Source organism: Cheilinus undulatus, linkage group 6, assembly GCF_018320785.1.
Source record: "Cheilinus undulatus linkage group 6, ASM1832078v1, whole genome shotgun sequence".
NCBI lineage: Eukaryota > Metazoa > Chordata > Actinopteri > Labriformes > Labridae > Cheilinus > Cheilinus undulatus.
Genome location: NC_054870.1, coordinates 6950920 through 6967672, shown reverse-complemented (window position 1 = coordinate 6967672; position 16753 = coordinate 6950920). Strand labels below are relative to the sequence as shown.

Here is a 16753-nt window from a genome sequence, read left to right as displayed (position 1 = left end):
TTCTCTAATCTGGAGCAGCTGCCTCCAGCCCGGCCATGTTCAAACCTCAATGAGTATTTTCTGCTCAGTATCAATAGAAGTATTTGTCTTTGAGTCTGCAGATTAAATGTCACTGCAGTGTTTTAAGACCAACTGAAACATCTTAATTAACTGGAGCAGACACAAGAGGGGTTTACATCCAAACATAGCACAAATTTAAATCAAGTTTTAGAAATCTGGTACAAGGAAATTTCAAGCTTTTAGAAGAGCAGATATACCAGCAATCTTTCTTTTATGTTGACTGTCCTTGGTTGGCAACTAAGGCCTACTATTTGCCAAAAAAGGAGGGGGAAATCCTTCAACATCCCCAGCTTAACCAACATTCCAGCCTTGGCTTTGAAGATGTTGTCATCAAAACTTTTTAAACATTCCATCCTTGCTTTTGAAGATGATGTCATCAAAACATTTTAAACATTCCATCCTTGCTTTTGAAGATGATATCATCAAAACTTTTTTAAACATTCCATCCTTGCCTTTGAAGATGATGTCATCAAAACTTTTTAAACATTCCATCCTTGCTTTTGAAGATGATGTCATCAAAGTTTCCAAAACCTTCAACAAATGCTGTCAACAACTACTGATGACATATCAGGAACCAGAAGGGTCATCTAATTCCACAGGCGCAGTTTTCACCACTACACCTGTATGTTTAAGGGGGTACTGAATACTGGGGCTTAGGGGTAAAAGAATAAAGGACTGAGTCTTGGTTGTACAAACAGATTAAGAGATGAAGAAACATAAGGAGGATTTTATGGGTGGAACCTTGAACAACTTCTCTTAATTGATTTAAACTTGGAATAGTTCTTTTTCCTAAACTTTTCAAAGACAGACAAATTATCCCATTTTTTAAAATTGCAACAGGACATCTCTAGTTATGGAGGCTGCCATATGTTGTAACTTTGCTCATCCAAACTCATTCCTGTACCATGTAAACCCCCACATTCAGCATTTCTAACAAGCTGAGACCAGCACTGCTAAGCTCTACCTATCTCTACAGCTTCCTTTTTAATACTACTCTCTGTATTGAATTGAGGACTATGTCTAATGAAAATAGCCCCTCATATGGCATATTTACTAAACAGGAAAGGGGCATTTGGTTTTCATTTATAAATTCCTCATAATGAGGGAAAAAACCTCATATGGACTTCCATGTTCTAAGTCGTAAGTGATGACAGAGGGCATGTGCCATGAATACTAAGGTGCACTTTTAACGTCTTTTCTCCTTCATTACGAGTCATTTATGAATAAAAGTAAATGTTGTTTTTCTGTTTGGGAAATACGTCCTATGAGGAGACGTTTTTATAGTCCAGAGTCCTAATTCAAACAGGAAGTAAACAGCACTGGTCTGTATTCCTCATTTTGTGTTACTGTTTTGATTGAGAGCCCCCTGGTGGAGGAAAGTTACATACTGTTCTATGAATACAAAAAAGAAAGGTTAATAATAATTACAATAGCTAAAAAGGCAAAAGGAAAAAAAATTTTCAAAGTAAGTTTAAGCTAGATTGACAATGAAAAATTTAGAGGAAAAACACTAAAAAGGGAAAGCCACAGTTGACTAGAGGAGAGGTTTTCAAAGTGTGGGGGAGTGAGCCTCGTCTAAGAGAAAATAATTTATCTGAGGACCCCCCACCCCCATTAAAAAATGTAAACAAATATACTTTCTAACATTTATGTCTCATTTGTGAGACATTTTTTTAAATTTGTGATATTTTGGTCTGTATACGTCCTTGAACATCCATCTTACCCAGGCAATCAGTCCTTTAGTTTCAGTTATGAACTTGTTGCCAATACTACCTGATTATTATCCTGTACGCTCTAATTTAGAGAGAACTATGAGTTAGTCCATACAGATGATGCAAGATTGAATAACTGCAGATCATCCTCCACCTTCAGCCTTGCCTGGTGCCTGCTTTTGATCGTTGTCGGTGCCAAAAACGTGCTCTTGCAGAGGCTGTCTTAGTGTTCACGGCGCTAAATGTTTCAGTTACCTTCAGTGATCCTGTTACTTCCTGTCAAAAATGGCCCTAGTTTGGTCCCTAGACTTGATGCTTTTGTACTTATATGACCCCAGGGTTTACACAGCCTTATGCAGCTGTTAGCTTGTACATCTTTGCAAATTAAACGCTGTGGCTATTGTGCATCATCAGGACCAAATCCTGACTTTAATAATTAACTCTACAGTTTATTCTTTGTAGTAACTAAAAATTTGTCCATTTTGACCCACTCATAGCAGAAGTTAGCAAAGCAAATCACCCTTTTTCTGGTTTATGGAAGTCCTGAGGTCCTGTGACACCTCCCCAGGGGAAGCCCGCTTCACACTTCGAAAACCACTAGAAGACCCATCCATAGTTCCCCTATCTTCCCTCACTACCCTTCAACCCAACCCCTGGTCACCATTAATACTTAACACCTAATATTTCATCAACACTACAGTTTTCATAGTTATGGAATCTTACAAAAGCCAGACGTAATATTAGAGGATTGCTTATTATATTGTGATAGCTTATTCTCTATAGTGTATTTTATCCTTTCTAGGTGGCGTGTTAGTCAAATCATCCAGCCATCTCACAGCAGGTATGGGCCACACTCTTCCAGAAGCTAAGTTCACACTGCAGGCCTTAATACTCCATTCTGATTTTTTTCTCAGATCTGACTTCTCACATGCAGTCGAATTCCTAAGATCTGATACAGGACTGATTTAGAACCACATATGAATGTGGCCTGAATCTGATTTGAAAAGTTCAGATTCAATGTGACTCGTGCTGTTTAAACTGTTAGAATAAAATTAAACACATTCAAGCAAAAAAAAAAAAAAAAAAAAAAAAAAAAAAAAAAAAGTTTTGGGTCACTTTTAACTGCAGTTTGGATGTAGCCTAATATCAGTTTTTTTTCTGCTGTAATAAGGCAATAAGTTATGATAAAACTGAAACTGTCTCTCATGTTGTATTGATGATTCACAACAGAAAAGCTGTTCCTCATGTACTGATGATAAAGGGAACTTTGAGTTTTATCTGCTGTTGAACTCTGCACCCAGTTTAATGTTTACAGCCACGTAACTCAGGAACCAGGGCGACTGAAGGAGTCTGAGTGAAGAAGGAGACCGATAAAGGTGGTTTAACTATCAGGCAAAGGTCTAAGGCTTACTACTGCTCAAGATATCACTGCTAAAGGTAATTTGCAAGCAAACTCACTCCTACACTCAAAATCACACAAATATGTTGGCGACAGTAAGGAAAGTCAGTGGAACTGGCAAAGTGTGAGGGTTTCCCTCACTCGTCACCAATTCCACCCACTTTTACAAATGTTGCCAATATATTTGTGCAATTAAGACAATGCTGTCTCTCCTGGTCAAAACTATGAAGGAAGATCATGAAGTTCTGAATTTTTTTATTCCACTGAGAATTAAAATAATGGAGATTTGATCATTTCAAAACAAGCAATTTAAAGCATTGGTTCCCAACCTGGGGACCGGGACCCCCAGAGGGGGACCCTAAAGATCTAAGAGAGAGTGTAAGGTTTTTGTCTGCTTTGAAGCTGCCAAAATTAGACTTGTAAATATTGACTAAAACCATGATAAAGCAATTATTAAGCTGTTTATACAAAGGTCTTTAATAAGAAAAGCATACATAGTCCTTTATAGGGTTTTATCAGTGTAACAGTTAAAATCTATGTAGATTTTTGATGGTAGTGTGTCACTTTTTCTTCTCTCTTGGGTCCTTGGGGGGGGCTCTGCTTTTGTTAGGTACATATAGGGAGGGCTCCAAGGAAAAATGGTTTGCAAACTGGGTTAAAGGGTTAAAAAACCTCCATAGAAGGAAATGTTGACAATGTTTTTGTACTACTAACACTTTACTTAGGAGTCTGTCTGTGATATTTGATCATTAAAAATGAAAAATTGCCCAGTAACAAGAACTTTGTTTGATTTTACTAGAATCATAGGCTTGGATGATGACATCATCTTCAAGGCAAGGTTGGAATGTTTTATAAGCTTTGAAGACAACATCAGAGGCAGAGGTTGGAATGTTGATGAAGCTTGGGATGTGAAGATGGCTTTTAACCTCATTTTTGCCAAATAGAAGGCCATAGTTAACAACTTCTGGAGTCGAGTGTTTCCAAAAGTTGCCAACTAACAGTCATCATAAAGGAAAGACTGTTGATATATCTGCTTTACTAACACCTGATGAAGGACTGTTGGCTATCTGAGGACTTAGATTTAACATTTGGGGAGGTTGATCTGTTCTCTGAGTTTGGGACCTGAAAAGAAATGCTTCAGAATATTTGGTTTCCATGCTATGGGTCCTTCGGCTGAATGGGGACGCTATGATAATGGTGTATGCCTGAGGCCTCTATTTTTCTAAGACCGGCCCTGGAGACTGAAAGTGGCTGACTGAAGGTGTCTGAGTGAGGCTGAAGTTTACTATGAGCCCATGAAAAGTAAACCTGAGCACAGATCGTGGAAACAACAGTGTGTTAAATCCTGTCACTCTGCAGGTGGCGTGTCTGAGTGTCAAACTGATAAGAACAGAGTTAGCCCTACTTTTCCTGGACTCTGCTAATAGGATTCCCCCGACATCCTCCTCCTCCACCTCCTCCTCCTCCTCCCAGCATGCACTGCTCAATCCACCAACACACACACAGTCTCCCAGACAAACATAGCGGCTGTAACCTTACCGGTGTGTCCTGGTGTCCTGGTTGCTGCAGTTGCCGTGGTAACCTCCTTCCCCGTCCCGGTCTCTCTCTGTCGTACTGTAATCTCCTTCGATCCTAGCTCTGCCTCCTCTCTCAGCCTTCTAACACTTGTTGTCTGCAGCAAAGCTGGCTCATCGTGGATTTACCCACTCCACTCAGCCTCTCCTCCTCCTCTGGCTCCTCCTCTTCCTCTAGCCCTTCACAGATCGATCAATCAGCCAATATCTCCGCCTCTTCTCCATGACAGCCTGTTAGCCAACCCTGAGCACCGATGCCTATACAGAATTCTCTCCTCAGCCAATGGCGTGCAGGTCAGGCTCATGGCAGCAGAACGTCTTATAGGAGGGAGAGAGAGGAGTCGGAGAGGTTGGACTTCAGAGTCGGGGTCCGAGGGTCATGTGACCAGGTTTAAAGGACAGTAGGAGGGGTTACTGTACAGGTAAAGGCTAATTAAAACATTAACACACAGGAGTCATGGCTCCTCTGACCACCCCCACAATAATGATGTCACAGGTGATGTCACGTATATGACTGTCTGTGATCCCAACAGGACGGCTACCTTCAGTTCAAATCCTGGTTCAACACTCCATACATTAACAAGTGCAGGAAAGGTGAGCCACAGTTTTAGCTACAGCTATCCTATGGAGTCATTATTGTTACAAAACTCAAGGGCACAATTTGAAGATCATGAATTATTGATTTAGGGCTCAGATTTTTCTTCATTTTTGTCAATTTAAACCTGCCTTTATGCTCTAAACTGCCTCCTTGTGCTTAGATGTTTTCCTCTCATTTAGGTTGGTTCTGCTTTTATCAAACTGACACTCATTTTTCTCTATGCAAGCAAATGAACAGAGAAGAATTAGCCCAATCAAAATGACACCCTTGCAATCAAAAAGATGTCATGTTTTAAACCTTATAAGACATTCTTTCACTGCCTTGAAAGATGTCTTAAAAACTTATTGAACATGTCATCCTTACCTTAAAGATGATCTCAGTTTTAAACCTAATACATTTAATCCTCTAACTTTAAAGATGAAATAAAAGCTTACAAACCCATCCTTGCCTTTGAAGATAACATTAAAGCTTAAAAAACATTCCATGCTCTGCCTTTGAAGACAATGAAAAGAAACCTTAGAAAACATCCCCTCCTCTGTATTTCAAGATAATGACATAAAACCTTAAAAAAATCATGCTTTACCTTTAAAATTGACATAAAAGCTAATAAAACATTCCATCCTCTACCTTTAAAGGTGATGGCATAAAAGCTGACAAAACATTCCATCCACTACCTTTAATGATGGTACCATAAATGCTTAAAACATGCCATTCTCTGCCTTTAAAGATGATGACATAAATTCTAATAAAACATTCCTTCTCTGCCTTTAAAGATGTTATAGCTAATTAAACATTCCATCCTCTGCTTTGAAAGTGATGTCACACTTAAAAGCTTATATATCATTCCATCCTCCTTCTGCAAAGATTATGTCATTTAAGCTTATTAAAAATCCCATCCTCTGCCTTTAAAGATGATGAAATAAAACCTTAGAAAACATCTCATCCTTTGCCTTTAAACATTAAAGCTTATAAAACATTCCATCCTCTGATAAAAACTTCAGAACACGTCCCATCCTTTGCCTTTAAAAGCCTTTGAAGATGATGTCACACTTTAAATGTTGTACATTATTCCATCATCTGTCCTCAAAGATTATGTCATCAAAGTGTATTAAAAATCCCATCCTCTGCCTTTAAAGATGACATAAAAGCTTCAAAAAAACCATTACCTTCTTGCTGTCAAAGAGCCACCAGAACATGCCCAAACCTGGCCCTGCTGTTGGGTAATTCTTCATGTTCATGACTAGCCAGTGTTCCTCTCTGTTCTGTGACTAGTATGGCATGGTATTCCCTGCTTTCTTATTCCTGTTTCTGACTCCTATCACTGTCCTTTATCATCTCTATAAAAGCCCCTCAAATAAACACTAACAATAAATACGCTTTTATATTATCAGGAGAATGTCCTGAGAGAGACAGATGAGTGTGGTATGTTCGGGGTACATAACAATAGGGCACTCCAGTGTCTGTGTATATTTCAGTGTCCATGCTAGCATCAGACAGTCCATCACTATGCTGTTATTTTCTAAAAAAAAAAAAAAAAAAAAAAAAAAAAAAAAAGCACTAAAGACTTGTTAACAGCTCAAAATAAAACAAATGTGTTCGTCCTTACCAGCTCCAGCCCAGTTTCTTTGACTTGGTCTTTTTCTGATGAAGGTTCTCCTCCTCTGGTCATCCCTCAGATGGAGTTTTCATCCTCAGGAGGTTGGAGCTCGGGTTCATCAGCGGGTGGGTTAGGGTTACAGTGTTGTTCTATTTAAGTCAATAGTCCTCTGTTACAGCTCCAGGTTTATAAAACATCCAAACACCCTCCAGGTCTGACACAGTTCTCTCCTGAGTCCTTACCTCTGCTCTTTTAATGATTCTACATAACAATTTACCCGCTCATCCTGATCATAAACTCTGTTAGAGACCATAAGAATAAGACCGAAGGTCTAACAGAGGCATGAATCTGTCAGAATCTCAGGATTTGATTCAAATCTGGAAACCACAATTCCATTCAGAACTGATTTTTGATTCAAACAGATTCATGGTGTATTTCTTGTTTATTTATATCAATCTACTCCAGTCTGCTAAGGAGCTGTAAATTATTATTAGGCATTAAAAAGCACAGCAAATGTGTTGCAGATGATGCATGTATGAGCCTTTTTGTAGCATGTTATTAACTGATTATAATAAAGTAAATATGCACAGATGAACTTAAAGCGAAGATATTATCAATTTGTTTTTAAACAGCTAAACAATTTAGCCTTAAAAAATGAAAAATAATCATACATCTACAGCCTTTTCACTGTTTAGGCTGCTGTAAGAGTGCAGGTGTTATGGTTTAACTGGTGACTTTGTTAACTGGTGACTTTCAGCTGAAAGTGGCCCAACATTGTTTAAACACGTAACATTTTCTGTTACGTCTGAAATATGTTTAGAAGATATACATTTAATAAAAACTAAACAAAGAGGCTATTTATGTCTATTATCATCACAACCATGCATTTGAATGTGAAGTCACTGGATAACACAGTCACTCTTTAAACCATAACACCGGTCTTTGACATCAAACAGACATTAAATCTGGTTATTTTAATTGTCTGTGTTGTTCAGCAGGTGTTGGCTTGTAGACTAGAAAATGAGCCACACCTCCTGCTGCACCTGTGCACCAGGTAAGGTGGGGGTGGTGCATGGAGGAAACACCAGCAGCAGGTTTGCTGTGCTCAGACTGTCTGTTGGTGAAAATGCACTCAGGAAGCAATAAAGTAAAAATATTGATTTTGGACAGTTTGAACTGATTCAGAATAGCATAAATTATTACCTGGTCATTTTTCCAGCATCTCTAGCTGATGATGAAAGTGAATAGATTTGACTGTGAATTCAGTCAAGGATTTGCACATTTAAAAAATTATATGATCCAGCCAAAAAAATAATCCTGATGTGATCATGTTTACATATCCCCTAAACCTAAACCTACATACTGATGTTTTTGTTGAAATAAATGAGCTCTGATAAAAATAACCATAAATGATGAAGATGAGGTATGAAACAAACTCCAAACATCTGTGTGGGCCATTAAAATTACCCATAATCCCACCCTGACCCCCCACACTCAAACATACACTCATAAACCCCCCCCCCGCTGCCACATTACCCGCCGCATCACAAACATCCATCAGTCTGCATGCTGAAGCACGCAGCCATGCAGGCGGGGAGTAAGCGTGTGCAGTACCTCAGCTGCTGGAGGCGGAGCCAGACGGGACAGCTGACGACAGGAAGTCTGATGGGAGAGAGGGAGATCAGATTTAGACTAAAACAAACAAACCTGGTCTCAGTTTACTCCTTCTGCTCCCCTTATTGATTACTGAACATCAGCATTAAACACGCTGAACTAGCGGAAAAATGAATCAGTGAACAGATGACAGAATGAATCCACGACCCAGTCATCTTTTGGAAACCAACGCTACAGAGATGACCAGGAAATTAAATTAGCCTCATAAACACATCAAAAACAGAATCATTCATCTTCAGTCAAGTCTATCCTGTAGACCAGGGGTTCTCACACTTTTTGGGGCTTGGGACCCCTTACAGGGCAGAAAATTTTCCAAGGACCCCCACATAACCCTCATGCTGATTAAACATATGTCAACTGCCATTTTCGTTGCCCTTTCGTTATGAAAAATCTCTTGTTCTGTCCTTAAACTCTGCATGCTTTATCAGATGATGCTTTAGCTTGGCAGGCTTCATTTGCAAACACAGACGCAGAACACATTTTGGTCATCCCTCACTGTTCTCAATAAAACCAAACTAGAAACAGCTGTCATATTTTCTCAGTTCAGCTGGTTTGTGCCGAGCATCACTTGATGATGTGGACACGCTTAAATATTTATCCGTTGTTGCTAGCTGGACCTGTACACCGAATTCGTCCTGAGCAAAGTGACTGATGCATGACGAGTGATAGATTTATGTGATATGCCCCAATCATACAGTACTGTGCAGAAGGAGGAGGGCGGCCAGAGTCAGTGTCGACACAGTTGACATGTACGTGTGTCGCTCAGCAGCCAAGGTCAAGCTTAACAGCATTTCTTTTGTTCGGGCCTTTGCACCCCTGGTAATACGCCGACATTAGATAGCGCAAGCAGAAAATATCGGTATCAGCAGGTATCAAAATTTCTGCCAATATTTACATCCAATATTTTGGCCGTGACGTTTATTAGTGTCAGTGACCATGTACAAAATTACATTAGTCTCAAAAGAGAAAAGATGCTTTGTACCAGATTTAGCTTGCTAGCTAATTTCCATCTGTAGTCCCTGGGCAGGTAAACAATGACAACAAAATACAGAATCACTCAGTCATAATCAAACGAGCATGCACGCACACATCTGCATTCATTCAGCCACAATACATTTCAAGGTAAAAGAGATCAAATTACATACATTAAAATCTGAATATGATATTCTTCATAGTTATAAAACAGTGATTTATTTATCCTCATTCTTTGAACTTTAAAGCAGTGATTCACGGGGTGGCAAGAATTTTTAGTTATCTAAAACATATTTAAATGTCAGTATAGATATGGGTATCAGCTAAAATGATTCGGAAGATATCGGCATATCGGCAAAAATCTGATATTGTGCATCCCTACTAGAAACCCAAGACTGGACAAAAACAAGTCTTAATAAAGCACCTTCTAAAATTTAACACCTGTCACAGGAAAAATCTGACTTTTTCTGTCTTTTTCAAGGCTTTAAATTTCAAATGTCCAATTTACGACTTTCCAAGGATCTGCAGGAACCCTATTTATAAGGCCATACAAAGTTCTCCTAATGAGAGAGAAAAGCTGTTAAAAGTGTGCATCTGGGTTCACACTGGAAGCAACACCATAGCACTATGCATCCACAGACCACTTCCATCACAAATGCAAAAGTGCACTTTTAACAGCTTTTCTCCCTTATTGTAAGAGATTTTTAACTGAAAACTAAATGCTGGTTTCATGTTGAGTAAATACGCTTTATGAGGCGACGTTTATTGAAGTGTGTCCTCAATTTACAACAGGAAGTAAACAACGTATGAGGGAGTCAGGAAGCTGGATTTAGGCTCCTGTTTGAAAGATGGTTCCTATATTATTTCTGTTGTTTTAAAGACATATAAAGTCAAACTGTTACAAAATGTAGAGCTGTTTGGAAGCTAAAGACCATCTCTCACTACTGAACTGAGACTAATCCAGAGCTCTGAACAGAGCAATAGTTCCCATCACTCTGAATGAGGCTGGATAGGCATAAATGAAGACATGGTCAGACAGCCCAGACCACCTCTGGATCAGTCTAAGCTATCCGGTATCAAACAATTTTCATTGAGGTGTGTTCACATAGAGCATTCAGGATCACCACTTGGTATCTGCTCGTTTTAAATGGAGCCACATCCCTGTTAATGTGTTGTAATGTGGTGATATTCAGGCCGCCGTCACAGACCACAGTTTAGCCCGGAGGGTCTCTACAGTCAGCATGTGACCCTCTCTGTGCTCCACACTGGGCCTGTTGTCTCTTTATTTGAAAGGTTTTATGACGATTGTAGCAACTCTTCTAGATTTCAGCTCAGCTCACCAACACGCCGTGAATCAGGGCTTTCAGCTCCTGGCCCATGTGCTATCACTGAAGGCTAAAACTCAGCATAAAACATTCTAGAGTTTAAAAGTCTCAGAGATGTCCCCACACATCTACCCCCAGCGTTTTCTCTCCAGCAGACAGGAGGGAGCAGAGCTGTGGTTGCTGACTGTCTACATCTGCCTGTTTATTCTGATTAGATGCTCTAGTGAGTATTTAGGGCAGCACGACATTGTTAGGTAAGACGAGTCCAACTCATCTCTGTGTGTTAATGGCAATGAAGTCACACACTAACCAGGCCAAAACTCTGGATTTATAATGTGTTCAGACATGATAGGTAGATGTCCACTGTGAATACAGGATCTAGATGAAGTAGGCCTACCTTCCTGCCTCTGTGGACTCCCAGTGAGCAGAGTTATCAGAGGACTGAAACCAGCTGACTAGACTCACAAATGGGACACTAAAAGGTAGCAGGTCAGAGAATTTTCATTTAGTTTATTTAATATAGGAATAGTCCATCCTTGCCTTTGATGATGTCATCCTTTAAATTCTTTAGAAAGACGATGTCATCAAAGCTTATAAACATTCCATCCTTGTGTTTGATGATGTCATCCTTTAAAGTCGTTAGAAACATTTTGTCATCCAAGTTTATAAACATTCCACCCTTGCCTTTTGCATGCTGGCCAGTCTAGGCCCTCAGTAGTCATTTCAGTCTAAACCAGTACCCCACCAGGTTAACTAGTGGATCAGGGTGTCCTTTAAAAGCATGTTGATGACTGAACGAGGGAGAAAAGCGGTTGAAATAATAAATAAAAGCACATCAAATATTTTTTGCCACAGTTTTTTCCAAGCTCACAAAATAGCTCAGCAACCCACCTTTGGGTCCTGACCCACTAGTTGAGAACCAAGTGTATAGAACAGGGGTCATCAAGGACATTTGCACAAGGGCCAGATTTAGTCTTGACAGAGACTATGGGGGCCGGACTTTCAAATAAATAAAAATTCTATACATACTTGGACCTGATTAACAAATTATTGTATTAAAAGTTGTACTTCCTTTCAAAATGAACATGATTTTTAGGTATTACAGTGAGATCAATCCCTGTTACCCATAATGCAGTAGGCCACAAGGAAGCAAGTCTTCCCACAGAGTTTACTGGGACCCTGAAAAACCCACAGAATGAGCCCTCCCCAGCTGTGATTTTGCACCAATATTAACCCATTTTTGACACTTTTTAACCTCTTTTCACTACTTAATATGGACATTTCTGCAACATTTCTGCCTTTCTTAACCCATTTTTGATCACTTTTGCCTCTTTCAAACCATTATTGCAACATTTTGTACCTTTTCAAAATGCTTTAACCCCTTTTCACAACATTTTTGCCACTTCTAACCCATTTTTGATACTTTTTGCCCCCTTTTTTCCTCTTTTACCAATTTTTGCCACTTTTTAACCTTTTTTCACCACTTTTTCTGCCGATTTTTGTCCCTTTGTGCCAATCTACAACCCATTTTAAAAGTTATCACACAGTTTTTCTCCACTCTAATTCCCCCACTCAAACATTTCTGCTAGTCTTAAACAATCTTTTTAACATACATATTTACTAATAATGACTGGCAAGTGGATTTCTGCAAAAACAGATAAAACGTTAGTCATTCTAGGTAAAACGGTTTCTTTCTCACATTTTCTGAATTTAATGATCATCTGGGGGCCAGGTAGGAAGCTTTCGGGGGCCTGATATGGCCCTCGGGCTGCCAGTTGATGATCAGTGGTATAGAACATTCTCACACCTCAGTAAACAGAAATGTCAGTATTTTTGTACAGTTAAGAAGTGTAGGAATGTCTTTATTTTTTATTATAATTCAGTATAAATTTAGACCAGTGTTGGGTGTCTGTCTGACCTCAACAATCTCCATCATACTCTCATCAAAAACAGAGAGAACAGTCTGACCTGTACAAATATGTTTGCAACATTGGAAAAGAGCCAACTGTCCAGATATTGCCAACATATTTTTGCAAATCAGTCAGTGCTTTCTCTCTTTTGATTAATAATACAACTCCATCCATATTTTCCATACCGCTTATCTCATTGCTATCAAACAGGTTTTAATGTGTTTATTGTAGAATCATATCAGAGGTTTTTGTTGTAGTATGCTGGCAACTATTTCACCCTCTTTACAGAAACTCACCCAGACGTGTATCCTGAAAAGCACTGGTTCTAAACTGGTCTAACATCAGGACCCACCATCACCTCCTGAATGGCAAATAGTGACCCAAGTTTCTTCGATTTTTCAATCTTAATCACTTTTACTAAAAAAAGATGGATCACAAAATCTGATGGAACTAAGAGCTGTGGGCATGCCCTTCAAAATAAAAGCAATCATTAAAGGTTATGTGAAGTTAAAATAACTTGGGGACATAATTGAACCAGTTCAATCAATAGTATTATCAATAATCACCCAAATATTCCAAATCATAACTCTACAGAGGCTGAAAAAGCTCAATGCACACCTTTAGAGCTGTTTGTTAAAGCTCTGCTATCCTGACAGCACAGATCAAATCATATAAAAAAAACAACAAATACACTTTCAGTAGGGATGTACTAGGGAGTATTTTCCGATACCCAATATTTCTAAACTAAGCAAGTTTCAGTTCTCGTTTCCTTTACTGTAAGGAACACGGAGCGTTTTATGTAATTGAATGCGTCTGTGGCTCTTATTGTGAAGGTCTGTTTGTTTTAGAAACAGACATAAAACTAAGGGCCGGATGAACGATTTGGGAAGATAATCCAACTGCAATTTGTTTTGTTCCTCAACTTCTCCATTTCTCATCAAAAAAGGAATAAATCATTTTATATAATAACAAACAAAATGTTTGGTAGATTAAACTCAGTCTGAACAGTTCTGAAAAAAAACTCTTATTGTGATTATTTTGACTCATTGCAAACTAAATATGAATTTTAGTATTGATGGCAATGATGATTTGATGTTTTCTCATTTTAATAAGTAAAAAAATGTTTGCAGGATGTGGAAAGATTAACATTTCTTCCTCAAAACCTGTATTAAACTGGTATTTAGACATGCATTTCAGATCAAACAAATATTGCAATTTGAAAACTGCAGTGGGACATATTAATCTAAATTTAGATTAACTGCCCAGACCCTTATCCAATATTTCTAAACAAATTTTAGCAGATTTCAACAATCTTTTTACTTCAAGGAGCATGGAGTTTGTTTTGGAGTCAATTATGTTCATGGCTCTTATTTTGAAAGGCCATTTGCTTCACAAACAGAAATTAAACTAGACAAACATTAAACTCTATAATAAATGATTAATGTGATCAAAAAATTATGTCATGAAAAGTGAAAGCCATGAAATAATATATGTAAATATATATATTTGATCACTATAAAACTGTAACACACTATAAAGTGAAATATTATGGTACATTGCTCTAACAAATATGGTCACTAATTCAGCTCTAAATCTCAGCAGGCATGTTTATTTCTGCTGATTCCAGTATTGCTCTGATAATATCGTTCATCCTTAGCTTTAAACTCTAATGTTGTCCTCAGTATTCCAGTTTTTTCTGTCTCCCTGAGGTTATTCCAGTCATCCTCATGAATGTGACACTTCTGTCAGAAAGTGTCCCGTCATCTAAAGGCTGCTGCTCGACCTTCCACATCCCTGATCCTCATCATGGATCCAGGACACTCGATCCACGCCATTTCTCTGAATCCTGACCCATATAAGTCAAATATGCGCCCTGGATCTGCTCATATATGCCGTTTACGAGTAAAAAAGGCGGGTGTGTTTCATATAAAGACCAATTTCTACTGTTTGAAAAGCTCCGATATCGGCTGTTCTCAGAAAGAGCCACACAGCCAGAACTGCTTTCAAAAATACATCACTTTATGACTTCCCGGGCTTTTTCTCCACTAAAAACACGCTTTAACTCAAACCTACGGACCTTTTAGAAACCACGGGGTCATGACTGACAGTTCGGCTCGTATAAAAGCGACCCAGAAGCGTTAACCTCACAGAAATGTCGACTTTTTAAACGGACTGACGTCTCTGACAGTGTTACAGTTAAACAAGTGACCGTGTTATCTGGTGACTTCCAGCCGTAGGTGCCTGTGGTTGTCGCAAATGTTGAAAGGAAGCGTCCTCCTAACTAAAGTCTCTGAGTTTAGATTTTCATTTCAGACATATTTGATGAGTGTTTTCATGCATAAGGCAGGGATGGAATGTTTTACAGCTTTACATTATCTTTGAAGGCAAGGACTGGATGTTTTATAAGTTTTGATGGCATAACCTTCAGAGGCAAGGATGGAATGCTTTATAAGCTTTGACGACACCATCTTTGAAGGCAAATGATGGAGTTTCTTATAGGCTTTGATGACATCATCTTTAAAGGCAAGGATGGAATGTTTTATAACCTTTAATGACCTTTAATGACATCATCATCTAAGACAGATGATGGCATGTCTTATAAGCTTTGATGATATTATCTTCAAAAGCAAAGGATGGAATGTTGGGGATCCTGGTGGAGTATTCACTGGACCTACGACTCATTCGGCGGGAAGTCACCAGCTGACACGGTAACTGTTTAGAGTATAACACCAGCACTCAGCAGGGAGGACCGTGGTTCGGAAAAGACAATTGTTAACAGATGGAGGGTTGTAAAAGAAAGATGTTTTTTGAAGAAACGAATGTTTTGTGCCATTTTATCTATGCCGAATCCATAAACAGGCCATGGTTTATCTTTAGTGAACTTTCTGTGTACTTGGCTGTCTTTATAAACCAATTAAAATCTAAATTTTCGTATTTTTTTCTGCAGAATCGGCATGCTGACCTCTTACCTCCGGGGTCTAGCGGGTCCCGAATGAGTCCAGGATCTTCCTAGAGTCTGCCGTAACCCCTCAGTGGTACCAAGGAGGGCTCGGGGTCTCCCGGTGGGTCCATTATTCGGTAACGGTCCCGTTAACGCAGACAGATGTGAGTGCTCACAGGCAGAGTAAAGGCTAGCTAAGTTAGGTTTGGCTCCGTTAGCAGTGAAACAGCAGCTGGAGGTCTACCGTTACCTCCAACAGTCCACTCTTCCTCTTTTCTGCCTCTTCTGTCGCTTCTTTCGCTATTTTTCACCAGCTTGGTTGACATTAGTTTACGTTCTCCACGGCGACTCCAGCTTCCGCATCGTTCAGGTGACGTAATGGCGACGTAAGGGGACGTCAGACGGGATTGACCAGAATGCTCACTCATACAAACACAAACAGGTAAACAGCAGAGGAGGTTTTAGTACTAGGAGGAACAATGGAGAGAGTTAGAGTTAATAAAAGATTAGAGATCCAACTTTTTCTGAATTTTGACTCTAACCACGGAATTCTGACTTTAAATTCTGGGTTCAGTCTTCTGAGAGTAAAGTCAGGATTACAGTTTCCCTCGCTCCTCACCAGTTCCACCAACTATTCCAAAAGTTGCCAATTTGGAAAAAATGTAGTGAAGGAGACCCGACATCTCCAATTTCACCAACATTCCATCCCCTGCTCCTGAAGACGATGTCATCAAAGGTTATAAAACATTCCGCCCCCGCCTTTTGCATGCAGGCCAGTCCAGGCCCCTTCCTTTTTTTTAATTTTGAGGAACCAGGCAAAGACCAGCATGGGGTCATTTCCCACTGATCTAAAACCAACAACAGTGAATGAACCTAATTTTCTGCATCATCTTTTTCCACGTCCCCAATCTAGAGAGCTAAAATAATGGTAAATCCTGAAATAGCCAACAGTCCTTCATCAGAACTCAGACTCCCTACATCCTAATATGTG

At 39.3% G+C, this 16753-nt stretch overlaps 1 protein-coding gene across 3 annotated transcripts in view; it reads right to left on the bottom strand.

Annotated features, from left to right (window-relative positions):
* The window catches only part of LOC121511082 (PH and SEC7 domain-containing protein 1-like), a 105228-nt gene extending 89113 nt beyond the window's left edge, over window positions 1-16115 (bottom strand). For 2 of the 3 annotated variants that reach the window (XR_005992020.1, XM_041789611.1), the window contains exons 1-2: window positions 15791-16115; window positions 8555-8602 (exon numbers count right to left, since the gene is read on the bottom strand). The gene's annotated coding sequence lies outside the window, so the exon portion shown is untranslated. Of the gene's footprint in view, window positions 1-8554; window positions 8603-15783 lie in introns of all 3 variants that reach the window. The other variant, XM_041789612.1, reaches the window with a different exon arrangement.
* Window positions 16116-16753: the final 638 nt, after the last annotated feature.